The 14757-nt window shown below is 38.2% G+C and overlaps 1 protein-coding gene across 2 annotated transcripts in view; it reads right to left on the reverse strand.

Moving 5' to 3' along the window:
* Window positions 1–14757, reverse strand: part of LOC5578948 (disheveled-associated activator of morphogenesis 1) — a 573726-nt gene that overhangs the window by 541939 nt on the left and 17030 nt on the right. The gene's annotated exons all lie outside the window — the stretch shown is intronic.

The following is a 14757-nucleotide window of genomic DNA, read 5'->3' on the forward strand; positions in this document are numbered from 1 at the left end:
TTCAAATTCCGAACAGCACGAACAAATCGTATTCAAATGAATAATTTCACAAATAAATTTATCTGAGCTTGTCTACTGGTCTCAAACTAGAGAATCATCACTACTCCCGCGGTAAAAATTATATTGGAGACGTTAAAATTGAATCGCAATTGACTGCCATTTCCTTGTTATTTGGTGACATATTTCAGCGAAACATTTCAACCAGATCGCCATACAAAAACCGAGTGTTCGGAATATGAGTCTGTTCGGAATTTGAGACAAAACGGTACTCCGATAACAGCAACAGCAGTAGCGACATTTTGACAAACAATTAACACATTGGTTGCTACAGGTTGCTACGACCATCAGTCATGGAACTTACGTGTTTGTTCGAACTGTGTAATATATAAGCGAACAGTTCGTACTTACAGAACCACGAACAGTTCGCGCGAATATTAAACGAACATTTTTGAGCGAACGTTCGTGCATTACGCGCGTAGTGTACCGTTTCGTCTCAAATGTTTCGCTGAAATATGTCACCAAATAACATGAAAATAGCAGTCGATTGCAATTCAATTTTAACGTCTCCAATATAATTTGTACCGCGGCAGTAGTAATGATTCTCTAGTTTGAGACCAGCAGAACAAGCTCAGATGAATTTATTTGCGAAATTATTTGGAATTTGAATCACGGTGTTCGGAATATGAGACAGAATAAACATAGTGTTCGGCATTTGAATCAAACTGTTGTTCAATGTTTTTACGTAAAAACAATCTAAATTTAATTGAATCATCATTATTATCGGCACACCCAAAAGCTAACAATTAGACTTTGTGACGAAATAAAAATATTCCCAAATATCAGCCAATTTATGCCAATCAGATGCATTTGAAGTCACTGTTGGCCTTAAGTGTTCGGAATATGAGTCAAAACGGTAATCAAGGCTTAAGAAACATTATATCTAGGAATTCCATTGCGCAAAGCTCCTAGATACTGGGTTCGTTTATCGGATGGTACACCTTCAGCAAGGGTTTGCTTTAATAATTATCCAATATTATTCGATACTTATTTCAACATTGCCAAATGGCTTTTATCGAATTAATGTCACTGATCGCTAATGTATGCTAGAACTAAAGGGTGGTCGTTTCGGTTTTCTCGAATTGGTGGACCCCTCGTACGCCAGATTGCTTAACAGTTTGCGAAAAAAGCCCATTTTTTGATAAACCTTGGATATTACTTCACGTATAAATATCCTATATTTCCCTTGGAACACATAGCAATCTTAATGGCATCGTATGGAGGAAGGATATAGCTTTCATCCGAAGCTAAAAAAATGTTGATGATCATTTTGAATTTGGCCGCCATATTGAATTTCACAAGAAAAAACGTTTGGCGCACCGCTAGTTTTGAATTCTGATGTCCCCATCAGAAAGATAAGGAAAAACTGAGAAAAATAGGCTGTAGAAACTAAATGGGCAATGATACTTACTCTATAACATGAACGATTATCTAAATCATGTTGTACGATTTTGACGTATATGGCGATTGCAATCAATGTAAACATCACTTTTTGTACAACAAAGAAGCATGCTGCATGCTTGCTAGTGTTTTCTACGAGTCGAGTAAAGAATAAGAATATTGATTTCAGTGGAAAACATTTTGCGTCCATCTTGGATTTTGACACCATCTTTATTTCAATAACAATTTTTTTAGCTTCAAATGAAAGCTATATCCTTCCTCTATACGATGCTACAAAGATTGCTATGTGTTCCAAGGGAAATATGAGACATCAGGTGAAGAACTACCCAAGATTTATCCAAAAAAGGGCTTTTTCGCAAACTGTCTAGCTAGCTGGCGTACGAGGGGTCCACCGATTCGAGAAAACCGAAAGACCACCCTTTAATTTTAACATTTACTAGCGATCAGTAACATAAAATTGGAATTTCAACGATGTGTGCCGATAGCGGCCTGGTTTCAGCGAGAATTGATAATAGTATTGGCGCATTTGCTCAAAAGGACACGCGGCGTTCCCCAAAGGAATTGAACAACCGCGGTTTAGCTCCCTTTTTACTTCATTCTTATGGGAGATAAAATTGCGGTGTTTCAGCAAACGCGGTTGTTCCTTTCCTGTACCGTTCGCCGCGTGGAATTTTGGGCAAATGCGCGTTTTGGGAAGCTTTACAACTGCCGCGCGGTGTTTCCAGCGCACCAGTCAATATGCAGTCAGAGTGGACCGAGTGCATTTACCACAACAGCGAAAACGATTAGGGCACTCCACGCTCAAAAAATAGTTCCGGAAAACACGAACTGTCAAAAACACACCGTGAACTATCGCCATGTTATCATGAACGTTCTCGGAACCACGCAACATATTCATCTAAACATGATCTAGTTCACGGTGTATTTTTGATTGTTCTCGTGTACATGACAGCTGTTTACGGATGCGAGAACGGATTTTTTCCGTGTGGGCATGCGAGAAAATGCAAGACATTCCAAGTGATTTGTCAGATTTACCAAACATACTATCTGGAATCCCGTGAAATGATTAGCATAAAGATTTTCTTAAATTTAAACGTTAAAACTGTTTTTTTTTAATTTTTGATGATTGCTGATCTTGAGTGGTGGATCAATCATAGTAATACAAACGAAAATCGTTGAAATGTGTACAAATCGCGAGTTCACATTTTGAAAGTCAATAACGGCGCCGGCCACACTCAATACGGTTATCGGGGAAGGAAAGGAATTTTGGTGAAACAACCATCGTTGCTATAGACCGAATATATCCCTGCATCTCCACAGTTGTCGTGGGAAAGATATTGGGTTAGTGGGATATGCTTAAGATCTGGGAGTCATAATTGTTGGTGATGCGATCCATGATATATTCACGCTTAATCGGATCCACAATATTTTTCGCTCAACGCATTGAACGCCGTAGCAAGAGCAAGCGATACGATCAAAAGATCAAATACTTTTAACGTTATTCGCGACACTATTCCACCGTGCTGCGCGAGCGACGCGCAACACGATTAATCCTGCTCACATCAGCATCAACATCAAAATTTCAAAGATTTCTTCGGGGATATTCAAGATTTCGAAAAGAAATCATCAAAAAATTTAGAATCAAAAAATCAAATGCTTTGAATTATAAAAAAAAAAATCTGGTTCGCTTTTTAAGAAACAGAAAACAGTCGATCGAGGAAATAATCAAAAATTTCAAGGATCTCTCCAGGTAGCTGGCGAAATCTGTGAAGTATTTGGCCTAAAAATACCGGGACTTTCCTGCTAGTACCGATAGGAACGATGTTTATTTTGGTGACTAGTTTGCACCGAAAAAATAAATGCAAATCTGGAGAGGTAAAATTAGGCTCAATGTGATATTGACAGCAAGGCATTCCAATTATTATTTCAGCAATTGTGCATATAAAAAACATAATTTCTCATATTTGAAATATCAAAAACTCTGAACCTCACGAACTATGATCTTCTCCAAACAAGCGATGTAAGAAATTCCTCTCATTTAATATTCAATGATAAATGACATTTATTTTCAACGGCTTCGTGGACCCCCATACAAGTCTTAACGTCTCCTTAGGAGTCCGCAGACCACAGATTGGGAAACCCTGCACTAATCGTTCCCGTGGTGTGCCTAACAGCTCTTAAATTTTAAGTTTCTACAAAAGGGAAAAAATATGACTGTCCCTAGTGTTTCGACGGAAATAAGTTGTATCCGGATTTCGGAACTTGGACTGAACGCGACACTGAATTTGAGAAGTTAAACGACACTTTATTGCGGATCAAAAACTGGCTTGATACAACCGGATTAAATTTATTGGTTTTTTCAAACGCGGTCGCAATAGAACGACAATAGGTCTTCGCGCACGGTCGATTGGGAGATAAATAACTGGCTAGTGGTTTACTTTCTATCGTATATGCTTATATCTGATCTGTTCGGGTTGATGAGAGTACGACTTATACTGAGAGCGGGTTGAACTCTTTTTTTGTGGAAGGTATGTTATGTTAACACCTAGTTTAAATGGATAATGTGTGCATACGATGGACTTCTTCAAGTCGAGTCACATCACACTGAAGACGGAGGTTACTGTTGAGGTCGAAATACGCGTATCTGTTAAAGGATACAAACACATTAAAGTCCTCGCATGATTCACATACGGTTCTTCGCGGAGTTCTCATCAAAATCTATTCATTATTCTAATCAGAATCCATCAAAATAATCGCAGAAATTATATCAAATTTCTCGCAGGAGTCTCATCAAAATTATCTCAGGATTCTGTTTAGAATCTTCTCAAAATTCTCATCAAAAATCTTTCCAGGATGCTCACCAGAATCGTTTCAGCATTTTCTTCTGAATCATTACAGGATTCTCATATGAATCCTTTCATGATTCTCACCAAAACCGTTCCAAATATTTCTACATGATTTTTTCGACTGCTTGGGCACGTCAGGAGTTAATCATCAATATTAACCTCCTTTTCCCGAGCAGCCTAGATAGCCGCGTAGTGTCGGTAGCGGTTGTTTCAACTGGCTAAGAATTAACACTACGGACTGCCTGTTCCGGTGGTAAAAGTCCACCTCACAGGTGACCCCTAATTTATGGTGTGATGCGTACCGTGCCTAAGAATGAATGGTTAGGGGGGTCTAAATAAAACCTAACCGCAAACGGAGCCTGTGGGGTACCAGGGCGCCCTCCACAGTATTGAGTCCTTCCTGTGCTACCCGGAGCAATGGTGCAGGTGACCTTGTGTTTCTCCGAGATAATCGGCTGCCCTTCTTCAGTCTCTATCTTGAGGCTTAATAAGGGTGGGATTATGAATATGTTGACATTTAATTTAAATTATCACCTATATGGATTCGCATTATGCGTTTTACACAGTGCATTCTGTGCTCTTTCGCCTTTGGCGACTTTAAATAGATACCGATCTGGTTTTTTCGTTGCTGGTCTTTTTCGTGCTGAGATTGCAAAAAGCTTAATCCTGCCTAGTTTGGGTAGTGGCTACGGTTAGGTTAGCTCAGATCAATCTTCAGCATAAAAGAACAGCAACGATCAATCTTTGCAGACTCATGCAAAATGGTGCAGCCCAAGTGGCGCTAGTTCAAGAACCCTACTTTCGTAGAGGGAACTTCTATCTAGGTAACCTTGTGGACCCAGTTTTTGCTACTTTTAGCAAGCTTGAAATGGCAAACTCGCGCTCCATGCCCCGCGCATGCGTGCTCGTTAATAAAGCAATCGTTGCTACACTCATTTCTGAGTTAACTACCAGAGATGTATGTGCTGTCACAATCGATGTTTCTGTTGGTGACCTCAACAGGAAATACGTCTATTGTTCGGTATATTTACCACATGATGAACCATCCCCAACGGATGACTTCAAACGAGTTGACGTACACTGCGTAACAAAAGGCCTTCCGCTGATTGTAGGCAGTGATGCCAATGCTCATCACATCATCTGGGGCAGCTCAGATATCAATTTGAGAGGCTCCAGTCTGATGGAATACTTAAGTAGTACAGACCTTGGATTACTTAACATAGGCAATCGCCCAACCTTCATGGTTTCTAATAGAGAAGAAGTGTTAGACATAACGCTCTGCTCGAATAGAATCAGTCACGAGTTGACGAATTGGCATGTATCAGATGAGGAATCATTATCTGATCATCGCTACATCTTCTTTGAACATTCAAATGTAACTGCGCAGACTTTGCGTTTTAGGAATCCCCGGTCAACAAACTGGGAACTCTACATTGAATTGGTTGCGACCAAATTTCATGGATATTCTCCGTCCATTGAAAATCCAAGTGATCTGGATGATGCCGTTGATACTACAACATCCTACATTATGGAAGCTTTTGAAGAAGCATGTCCTCTGCGGTCTGTAAAGACTACAAGAGGGACCCCATGGTGGAATTCCGATCTGACTAGACTCAGGAAACAATGTAGAAGGAGTTGGAACAGACGCCGTTCAGCTGGATCAGAGTCGTTCAAGTCAGCTCGCAAGGCTTACAAGAAGGCTCTTCGTTCTGCTGAACGATCCGGCTGGAAAAACCTTTGTACAAATGTTTCCAGTTTGAGTGAAGTCAGTCGGTTGAACAAAATTCTTGCAAAATCTAAGGATTTCCAAGTGAACGAAATTCGCTTACCTAATGGTGACTTTACTTCTTCCGATGAAGAAGTTTTAGAATGTTTATTCAATACACACTTCCCCGGATGTGTGGACATAGCATCTACGGATGAACCAAATGTCTTTTCATGTAGTTACGAGTCTCTGGCCTCGGCTCGCAGTATCGTAACTACTGAATCGATTCAATGGGCACTTAATAGTTTTGCTCCTTTCAAATCTCCAGGAGCGGATGGGATTTATCCTGTTCTGCTCCAAAAGGGATTTGAGTCTATCAAACATGTTTTGAAAAAGCTACTTGTAAGCAGTTTTGCTACCGGGTACATTCCCAAATCCTGGCGTGATATTACTGTAAAGTTTATCCCAAAAGGAGGACGTGCGTCGTATGAGGAAGCGAAGAGTTTTAGACCAATCAGTCTGACCTCTTTTCTTCTGAAATGTCTGGAACGCATTATCGATCATCACATCCGTGATGTTTATTTGGCAAACATGCCTCTTCATGTGAATCAACATGCTTACCAATCTGGAAAGTCCACTGTGACTCTTTTACACAAAGTTGTATACGATATCGAGAAAGCATTCGCTCAGAAGCAATCGTGCTTGGGTGTTTTCTTGGATATTGAGGGTGCCTTTGATAACGTGTCTTTCGATGCCATATTGGAAGCCGCACGAAACCATGGGCTACCTACAATGATTACCAATTGGATTCATCAAATGCTCAAAAACCGACATCTCTTCTCGACATTGCGTCAAGCAGCGATTCGAAAATTGAGTGTTTGCGGATGCCCCCAAGGGGGAGTCTTGTCACCACTTTTGTGGAATCTCGTAGCAGATACGCTATTGAGGCAACTCAATAATTGCGGTTTTCCAACTTATGGATTTGCCGACGACTATCTAGCTCTGATAGTTGGTATGTGCATAAGCACCCTATTCGACCTGATGCAAAGTGCTCTTCAGGTAGTCGAGAGTTGGTGTCGCCAATATGGCCTTTCGGTTAACCCGAATAAAACATCTATTGTTCTTTTTACGGAAAGACGAAACCGCGATGGAATTCGACCTTTACGTCTTTTTGGCACTGAGATTAATGTGACTGATCAAGTAAAGTATGTCGGAGTCATTCTAGATTCCAAACTTTTATGGACAGCTCACATTGATTTCAGAGTCAAAAAAGCTTGTATGGCCTTCGGTCAATGCCGGCGAACCTTTGGTAAAACTTGGGGCCTCAAACCCAAATATATCAAATGGATTTACACAACAGTTGTTCGACCAATATTGGCATATGGATGTCTTGTGTGGTGGCAAAAGGGCGAAGTGAGAACAATCCAATCAAAATTGGGCCATCTCCAAAGGATGTGCTTGATGGCGATGTCTGGTGCGTTCTCTACAACTCCCACAGCAGCGCTCGAGGCCCTTTTCGACGTTGCGCCACTACACATATATCTTAAACAAGAAGCACTTTCTTGCTCTTACCGTTTATGGGTACTGGATCTACTGGAGAAAAATCCAGTGAATCGTAGATCTACACACACTTCGTTGTTTCCACTTTTGGTGAATTGGGACAAAATTGTCCTTGCTCCAAGTGATCTCACAATTGCTTGTAACTTTCCTTACAGGACATTTACCACACAATTCCCTTCACGGGAAGAGTGGACGTCTGGCTATTTGGAAAGAAGTATATCAAACAATTTAGTATGTTACACTGATGGCTCCCTTCTTGAAGGTAGAGCTGGTGCAGGAGTATATTCTCGTGAGCTAAGGCTGAATCAGTTTTACTCACTTGGTAGAAACTGCACCGTTTTTCAGGCGGAAATATTTGCTCTTATGTGTGGAGTGCAATCAGCACTTCAACAGCGCGTAATGGGTAAAGTCATATACTTCTGTTCAGATAGTCAGGCTGCTATAAAAGCTCTCGCTTCGGCCAACTCAAGGTCGAAGCTTGTTATCGCATGTCGAACTCAAATTGAGGAACTGAATTCAGTCAACTCTGTCAACCTTGTATGGGTACCTGGCCATTCTTCCATCGCTGGAAATGAATTGGCTGATGAGCTAGCTCGCGATGGAGCATCGCATGACTTCATTGGCCCTGAGCCGGCTATTCCAATTTCGAAGTATTTAACAAATCTGTCAAAGCACAATTGCAGTCTCTTGGTCAGAGCGTTGACAGGCCACTGCCGACTCAACTATCACATGGCAAATATTCAGCGTGCTGACTCATTTGTGTGTGATAGTTGTGACTCCGATTATGGAACTTCGTATCACCTGATATGTAACTGTCCAGTTTTTGCGCAAATGCGATTCCAATTACTTGGTAAACACTTATTAAGTGAAACTGAATACAGAAGCCTGAATCTTCAGGACATCCTGTTATTCTTAACCCGCTGTGGTAATGAGCTATAGGCTCTCTTTACGCTCATGCGTTTTGCAGTGCCCTTTTTAGGGCGCTGTTCGAACCCATTGTGGTATGGAGCTACATGCTCTCATTTCGCTTATGCGATCTTCCCTCTTCAAGGGACCCCACTCCTATTTCCTCCCATCTTTCCCTTCCCTTTCCTCTCCCATCGGGTAGATGATGAAATAGGCTCAAATATGGCGATGGCACAAATCTCCCAACTGGTGGGGAACGTGCCTTTGGAGCCGGCCTTCTGATACCTGATTCTCATATGAATCCTTTCATGATTCTCACCAAAACCGTTCCAAATATTTCTACATGATACCTCCAACAATCAGAATCCTTCCAGTATAAATATTCTCAAACAGGGTCCTTTCAGGATTTGAAACCAAATCCTTCTAGTATTCTGATAAGAATCCTTCCTGGATTTTCAGCAGAAATCTTTTGGGATTTTTATCAGAATTTTTTATAATTCATTATTATTCTTCCAAAATTTACAATAATAATCACATTAACATTCTAGGATTCTAATAAGAAACATTGCAGTGATTTCATCTGAAATTCCGCGTTTCTCAAAGAGATTCACCCAGGATTCTTTTTATAAGATACCCCGGGGCAAGTGGGACATAAAAAAACGATAGTTCAAACAAATTGTTGAATACTACTTTCAAATGTCCATTTCTCTCAAATCCAACAAAACACTCACATGTTGGCAACATATTTGCTGGTGTGTGCATGAATTTGATTGTAAAATTTCGAAATTGTGAAAACTTTAGTAGAAAACTTTAGAATGAGCCATTACACGCAGTTACCTTGCTAAACGGGGCAAGTGGGACACATCCATTTTCATGTGTCAATCCACAAAAAGAAAGTCAACCATCACAATAATAGGATCGATAAATCATAGATTTTAAATTTTGAGTACATTTTTTAAGTACATAAGGGATCAACCATAAAATACGTAACGCTTTAGGAAGAAACCATTTGTTGAATAGTATGTCACATAGCACTTAATATTAACTGAAAATTCCTCAATAAAAGCGTTAAAAGGAATTAAACATGTTCAAAATATATCATTCATAAGTTATTTATTAAAAGTAGCACATAAACTTTCAATAATTGTCGAAATTTTAAATATGTTCTGTTATTACTTATATGCATGATAGAAACCCACTTAGTGGGTGGAATTGTTCTTTGTTTACTAAATTTGGTATAAATAACAAATAAAATTCAATTAAAATAGAAAAGTAATCGTTGTCACGATGCATGTCAAATTTCATCTCTGTCTTTGTTCAATTTTGAATTCGTATTTCAAAAATAAAAAATAAATTTAAAAAATATAGGAGAATTCCGTATTTATTCTCCCTCTTATGCAATTACGTAATTTGAGATTGATCTGTTTTGATAAAAACAGGGCCGCATTTACGGGGGGTCCAAGGGGGCCATGGCCCCCGGGCCCCCACATTTTAGGGGCCCCCACATTTTAGGGGCCCCCACAAATTACGACTAAAATATTTATTATTGCATACTATAGAACTACAGTTGACTCTTCACATCTCGATGTTCTATATCTCGATATTTCTCCCTATGGCGATGATTTCTTCGGTTCCTTTAATCTACATATATTTTTCCTCCCCATATCTCAATATCCTCCTTTTCTCGATATCTCTGTATCTTGATGTGCTCTTGTTGATTTTTCGTTCCCGGTTTTCTCTCCGTATGTCGATATGTCCCTTATAAAAGGTTAATAGATCAAATTTTCTTGATCCAAAATAGTTTAAGAGCACGACATCTGCCTGATTATTATTTTTCTATTTTCCTGACTATGAGACGTTTTTGCAATCCAGTATTCATTAAAAATATGTTCTTTGTTTCGATCTTTCTCTATCTCAATGATATCTTCGATATCAAGATGTGGAGAGTCGTCTGGAGATTGTGCTACTTTTCCCCGAATGTTGTTTCCCCGAATGCCCCGTTTCCCCGAATGCCATATCCCCGAATGGCCCGTTTCCCCGAAAGTGTAGCAGTTCAAATAGGTGCTATAATAGTTTTCAGTAGTAGGATAGTGAATTTGAAAGAATGGTAAACAATCAAAAGAAGAAGGTATTTAGTCATTCTCGACTATACACATGTTGCCAAAAATGCTGAGGACGGAAAAACTCGTAAGAACCGCCAATCAAATAAAGAAGGGTGCATGTCAGATGACCAGTACATTTACCCATATTTAAATGTATACAATTATGTCAAATATGAGTGACAAAAATTTTTCGGAGAAGTGGGCTATTCGTGGAAACGGGATATTCGGGGAACTGGCATACGGGGAACTGGCGTTCGGGGAACTGACATTCGGGGAACCGACATGCGGGGAAACGTAGCACAACCCGTCTGAATTACAAATCTATTTAGGGGTACAAGCTTTTTATCATACAAGTTTTTTTTTGGAAAAAGGGCCCCCACAAGACTCTGGCCCCGGGGCCCCCACATTTGTAAATCCGGCCCTGGATAAAAATCATTTGTTTTAATGCTACTCTATAAGATAATGTTTGAAACGTGTAGGAAAAGTTTTGATTCTGGTGCTTGTTTTGATAGGTCCCACTTACCCCGTATATAAAGATTTTATGGGGTAAGTTAGACCATCAAAATTTTCATATGAAATAAAATCAAAATACCGGTTTGTCGTTAGTAGCTTGTAATAATACTTAAAATTGTAGCTTACTGATGGATATTCGATTTATTACACATTTATTTTTTGCGAGTCAATGCAAGACGTGAAACGTACCACAATTTATCACGCAAGTTGAAAATGGTGCTGAATTGATAACTGTTACATGGACCACATGACGGATTCCATGTCAAATCGGTCAGTCACAGAACTCGACCATCTTCGATTTGGATTAAATTTTGCACATGTTTTGGTATGGTAGAATAAGTGTTTTCCATAGAAAAATTGATCATTTTGACTCAAGTGGAACTTTTGAAAATGGCCTATGAATTTTTGCATGCAACTTATTTGAAAAATTCTAACTCCGAAACTGTTGATTTTAGAGAAAAATGTTCTATGAAGAAGTTGTAGTGAACCGTTTGGACTATAAGAAAAAAATATACACTGGAAAAATATTTCATTTATTTTCATACAAAATTCAAATATTAAACTTAAATTTTAAATTACACAAAAACCCCATTTTTAATATTTTTTAAATTTTCACCATATAATCTTGATAGTAAAAACAGGTTTGGGACAAAGTTTCATGATGGAGAAATTTTTAATAAAAAAGTTTTTCTAAGAACAACTTTTGGACGATTTTCAAAATTTTGATTTTTTGTCAAAATAAATACGTTCTGATGATACAGTAAGCATCTTGAAATGATTCTAAGCCATAATGATTATATAAATAATTTCTCTAGAAGTAGCCATTTTCGAATTATTTCGAGTTTAATGCAAAAAATATTGTTTAAATATTAAAATAGGCCATTTTCATTAGTTATTCGCGTTTCTCCATTAATAATAATTCGTTTTCGAGAGTAAAGACCATATTTCTTTACATTTACTTATTTTCCTTGATGGAGAATCACGAATAACTAATGAAAATGGCCTATTTTAATATTTAAATAATATTTTTTGCATTAAACTCGAAATAATTCGAAAATGGCTACTTCTAGAGAAATTATTTATATAATCATTATGGCTTAGAATCATTTCAAGTTGCTTACTGTATCATCAGAACGTATTTATTTTGACAAAATATCAAAATTTTGAAAATCGTCCAAAAGTTGTTCTTAGAAAAACTTTTTTATTACAAATTTCTCCATCATGAAACTTTGTCCCAAAACTCTTTTTACTATCAAGATTATATGGTAAAAATTTAAAAAATATTAAAAATGGAGTTTTTGTGTAATTTAAAATTTAAGTTTTATTTTTGATTTTTTTATGAAAATTAATAAAATATTTTTTCAGTGCATATTTTTTTCTTATAGTCCAAATGGTTCACTACAACTTCTTCATAGAACATTTGTCTCTAAAATCAACAGTTTCGGAGTTAGAATTTTTCAAATAAGTTGCATGCAAAAATTCATAGGCCATTTTCAAAAGTTCCACTTGAGTCAAAATGATCAATTTTTCTATGGAAAACACTTATTCTACCATACCAAAAGCATGTGCAAAATTTAATCCAAATCGAAGACTATCGAGCACGATTTTTATTTTTTTCGACTCATTCTGCATGGAATTCGTCACATGGTAAAAAAATAACAATATTTTTTGTACTTAACACATACCTTGTCATTGTATCTTCACCTTTATAGAAAATTACCCCCATGAAAAACTTTTCCTACTTGAGCTATGACGGAACGTCCCACTTACCCCGTATTCTCACTTGCCCCGGGGTACCTTAATTATTTCAAGATACTTATCAGAATCCTACCGGGATTTTCATAAGAAACCTTCCAGTATTGTCACCAGAAACTGTGCAGTATTTTTGTCGGAAACCTCCTAGGGATCTTACCAGAAATCTTCCAATAAATTTATCTGAAACTTTCCAGGGATTTCATTAGAAGCCTTCAACGATTCCTATCAGAACCCATTCCGGATTCTGACCAGCTTTCTTCAGAATGCTCATTAGAATCCTTTCAGAATACTTATTGAAATTATTGAGGAATTGTTGTATTTTATATTTCTCATGATGCGAGTATCCTTCAAACTGGACTTAAATTGGTCACCTGCAACCTGCATTCAAAAGTTCCCAATGGCCATATTTTGTGGAATAAATGTGATTTTATTTGACACAATATGGAATTCACCATTTGATTTTGGTTGTTTCTGCGGTATCACTCGAACAAAGTTATAAAGACTTTACTGAAGGTCATATTTCATATCTTGAAAATTCACCTTCAAGTCGCATGCGCCACCTCTAAATCCTAATATTTTTGGCTCAAAATTTAAGGATCTTTATTGTGTGATTTAAATACAGAAGAGCACAGGATTTTTTGATTTTGAGAATTTTCGAAAAATAAGCCGCACTTTATTGCGCAATGTTCTATTAATTTCCAGTGTATCACAGTGTAGTTGACTAAAATATGAATTCACTAAAGTTCCAATAAATTATCATTATAATTACAACTCATTGCACACCCGAAATGATAGTCAAACACGAAAACCACTAAAAACCAAACTCCAAGGGTGGTAATTTCCTCAACTCCTAATTATACAAAGCAACCCACTAACTTCGAACAGCTCGAAACATCTGGTTCCATTTGAAATAGTATCACTCCCTGGCCCGTGACGTGGTGAATCTCATAAGATATGCATTCGAATCCCTTCGTTCGAGCGCAGACTTCGGGACGACAGCCGTGAGGGAAGTCCAACCCTCGAATTCTCGCCCTACAGATAGCGGCACCATATGAGAGCACCGTAAAACGGGGTAACATTGATGATTGGAAGGGAAACTGATTATAATATGCTCGGTGTTCAGACAGACCGGACTAGATGATATTTTGGCGTTCTATAGATACGTTTGGAACTCCAAAAGTTCTGATGCTATTTTGATACAGATGTTTCATTGAATAGATAAGTTCCGTTATTAGAGCAAATAATGCAATTTTTTTGTTATTCCGAATGCCTGAGGTAGGGTAGGTGTACCAGTTATGGACATAATGGTTCCCTTTTTCGCCATACGTTATTATTTTCATGTTTTCAAATTTTGAAAATTTTTGTGAGTTGTAGTAGTTAGATTTAAGATAGATCTTGATGTTAAAACATTCAAAAAGATTTAAAATGTGAAAGTTATCAAAATTTCACATATGGCCAAATAGGGAACCACTATGGCCATAACTGGTACACTTTCCCTACATATTCTTAAAAAATTGGTCCAGTCGGTCTGAACACCGACCATATTTCAAACAAAATTGAAGTAATTACGTAAAGTCAATCGTTGCATAATTCTAGACGTTTAACCTTCCAGTCGTCGCGCGGTTCACCACCGTCAGAACCACCACACACCTGTTGTGAACGAAAAGCGAGTTTTTTTCAACAATGTTGTACAAAATACAACAGCGCGACGACTGAAGTGTTAAGGATGTATGGAAATGTATGACTGTGATTACAAAGATGACCCCAGTTTGCAAAAATACTATTCGCTAAGAGATTTAAGGTGAAACATCTCTGAATCCAAAGATGGCCGGCACAATGGCCGACTTGTGACCCTACTCACGTGGTCAAAGGCACTAAGCTGGAGAAATAGTAGGCAAACGTTTCTGATCTT

Source organism: Aedes aegypti, chromosome 3 (assembly GCF_002204515.2).
Source record: "Aedes aegypti strain LVP_AGWG chromosome 3, AaegL5.0 Primary Assembly, whole genome shotgun sequence".
NCBI lineage: Eukaryota > Metazoa > Arthropoda > Insecta > Diptera > Culicidae > Aedes > Aedes aegypti.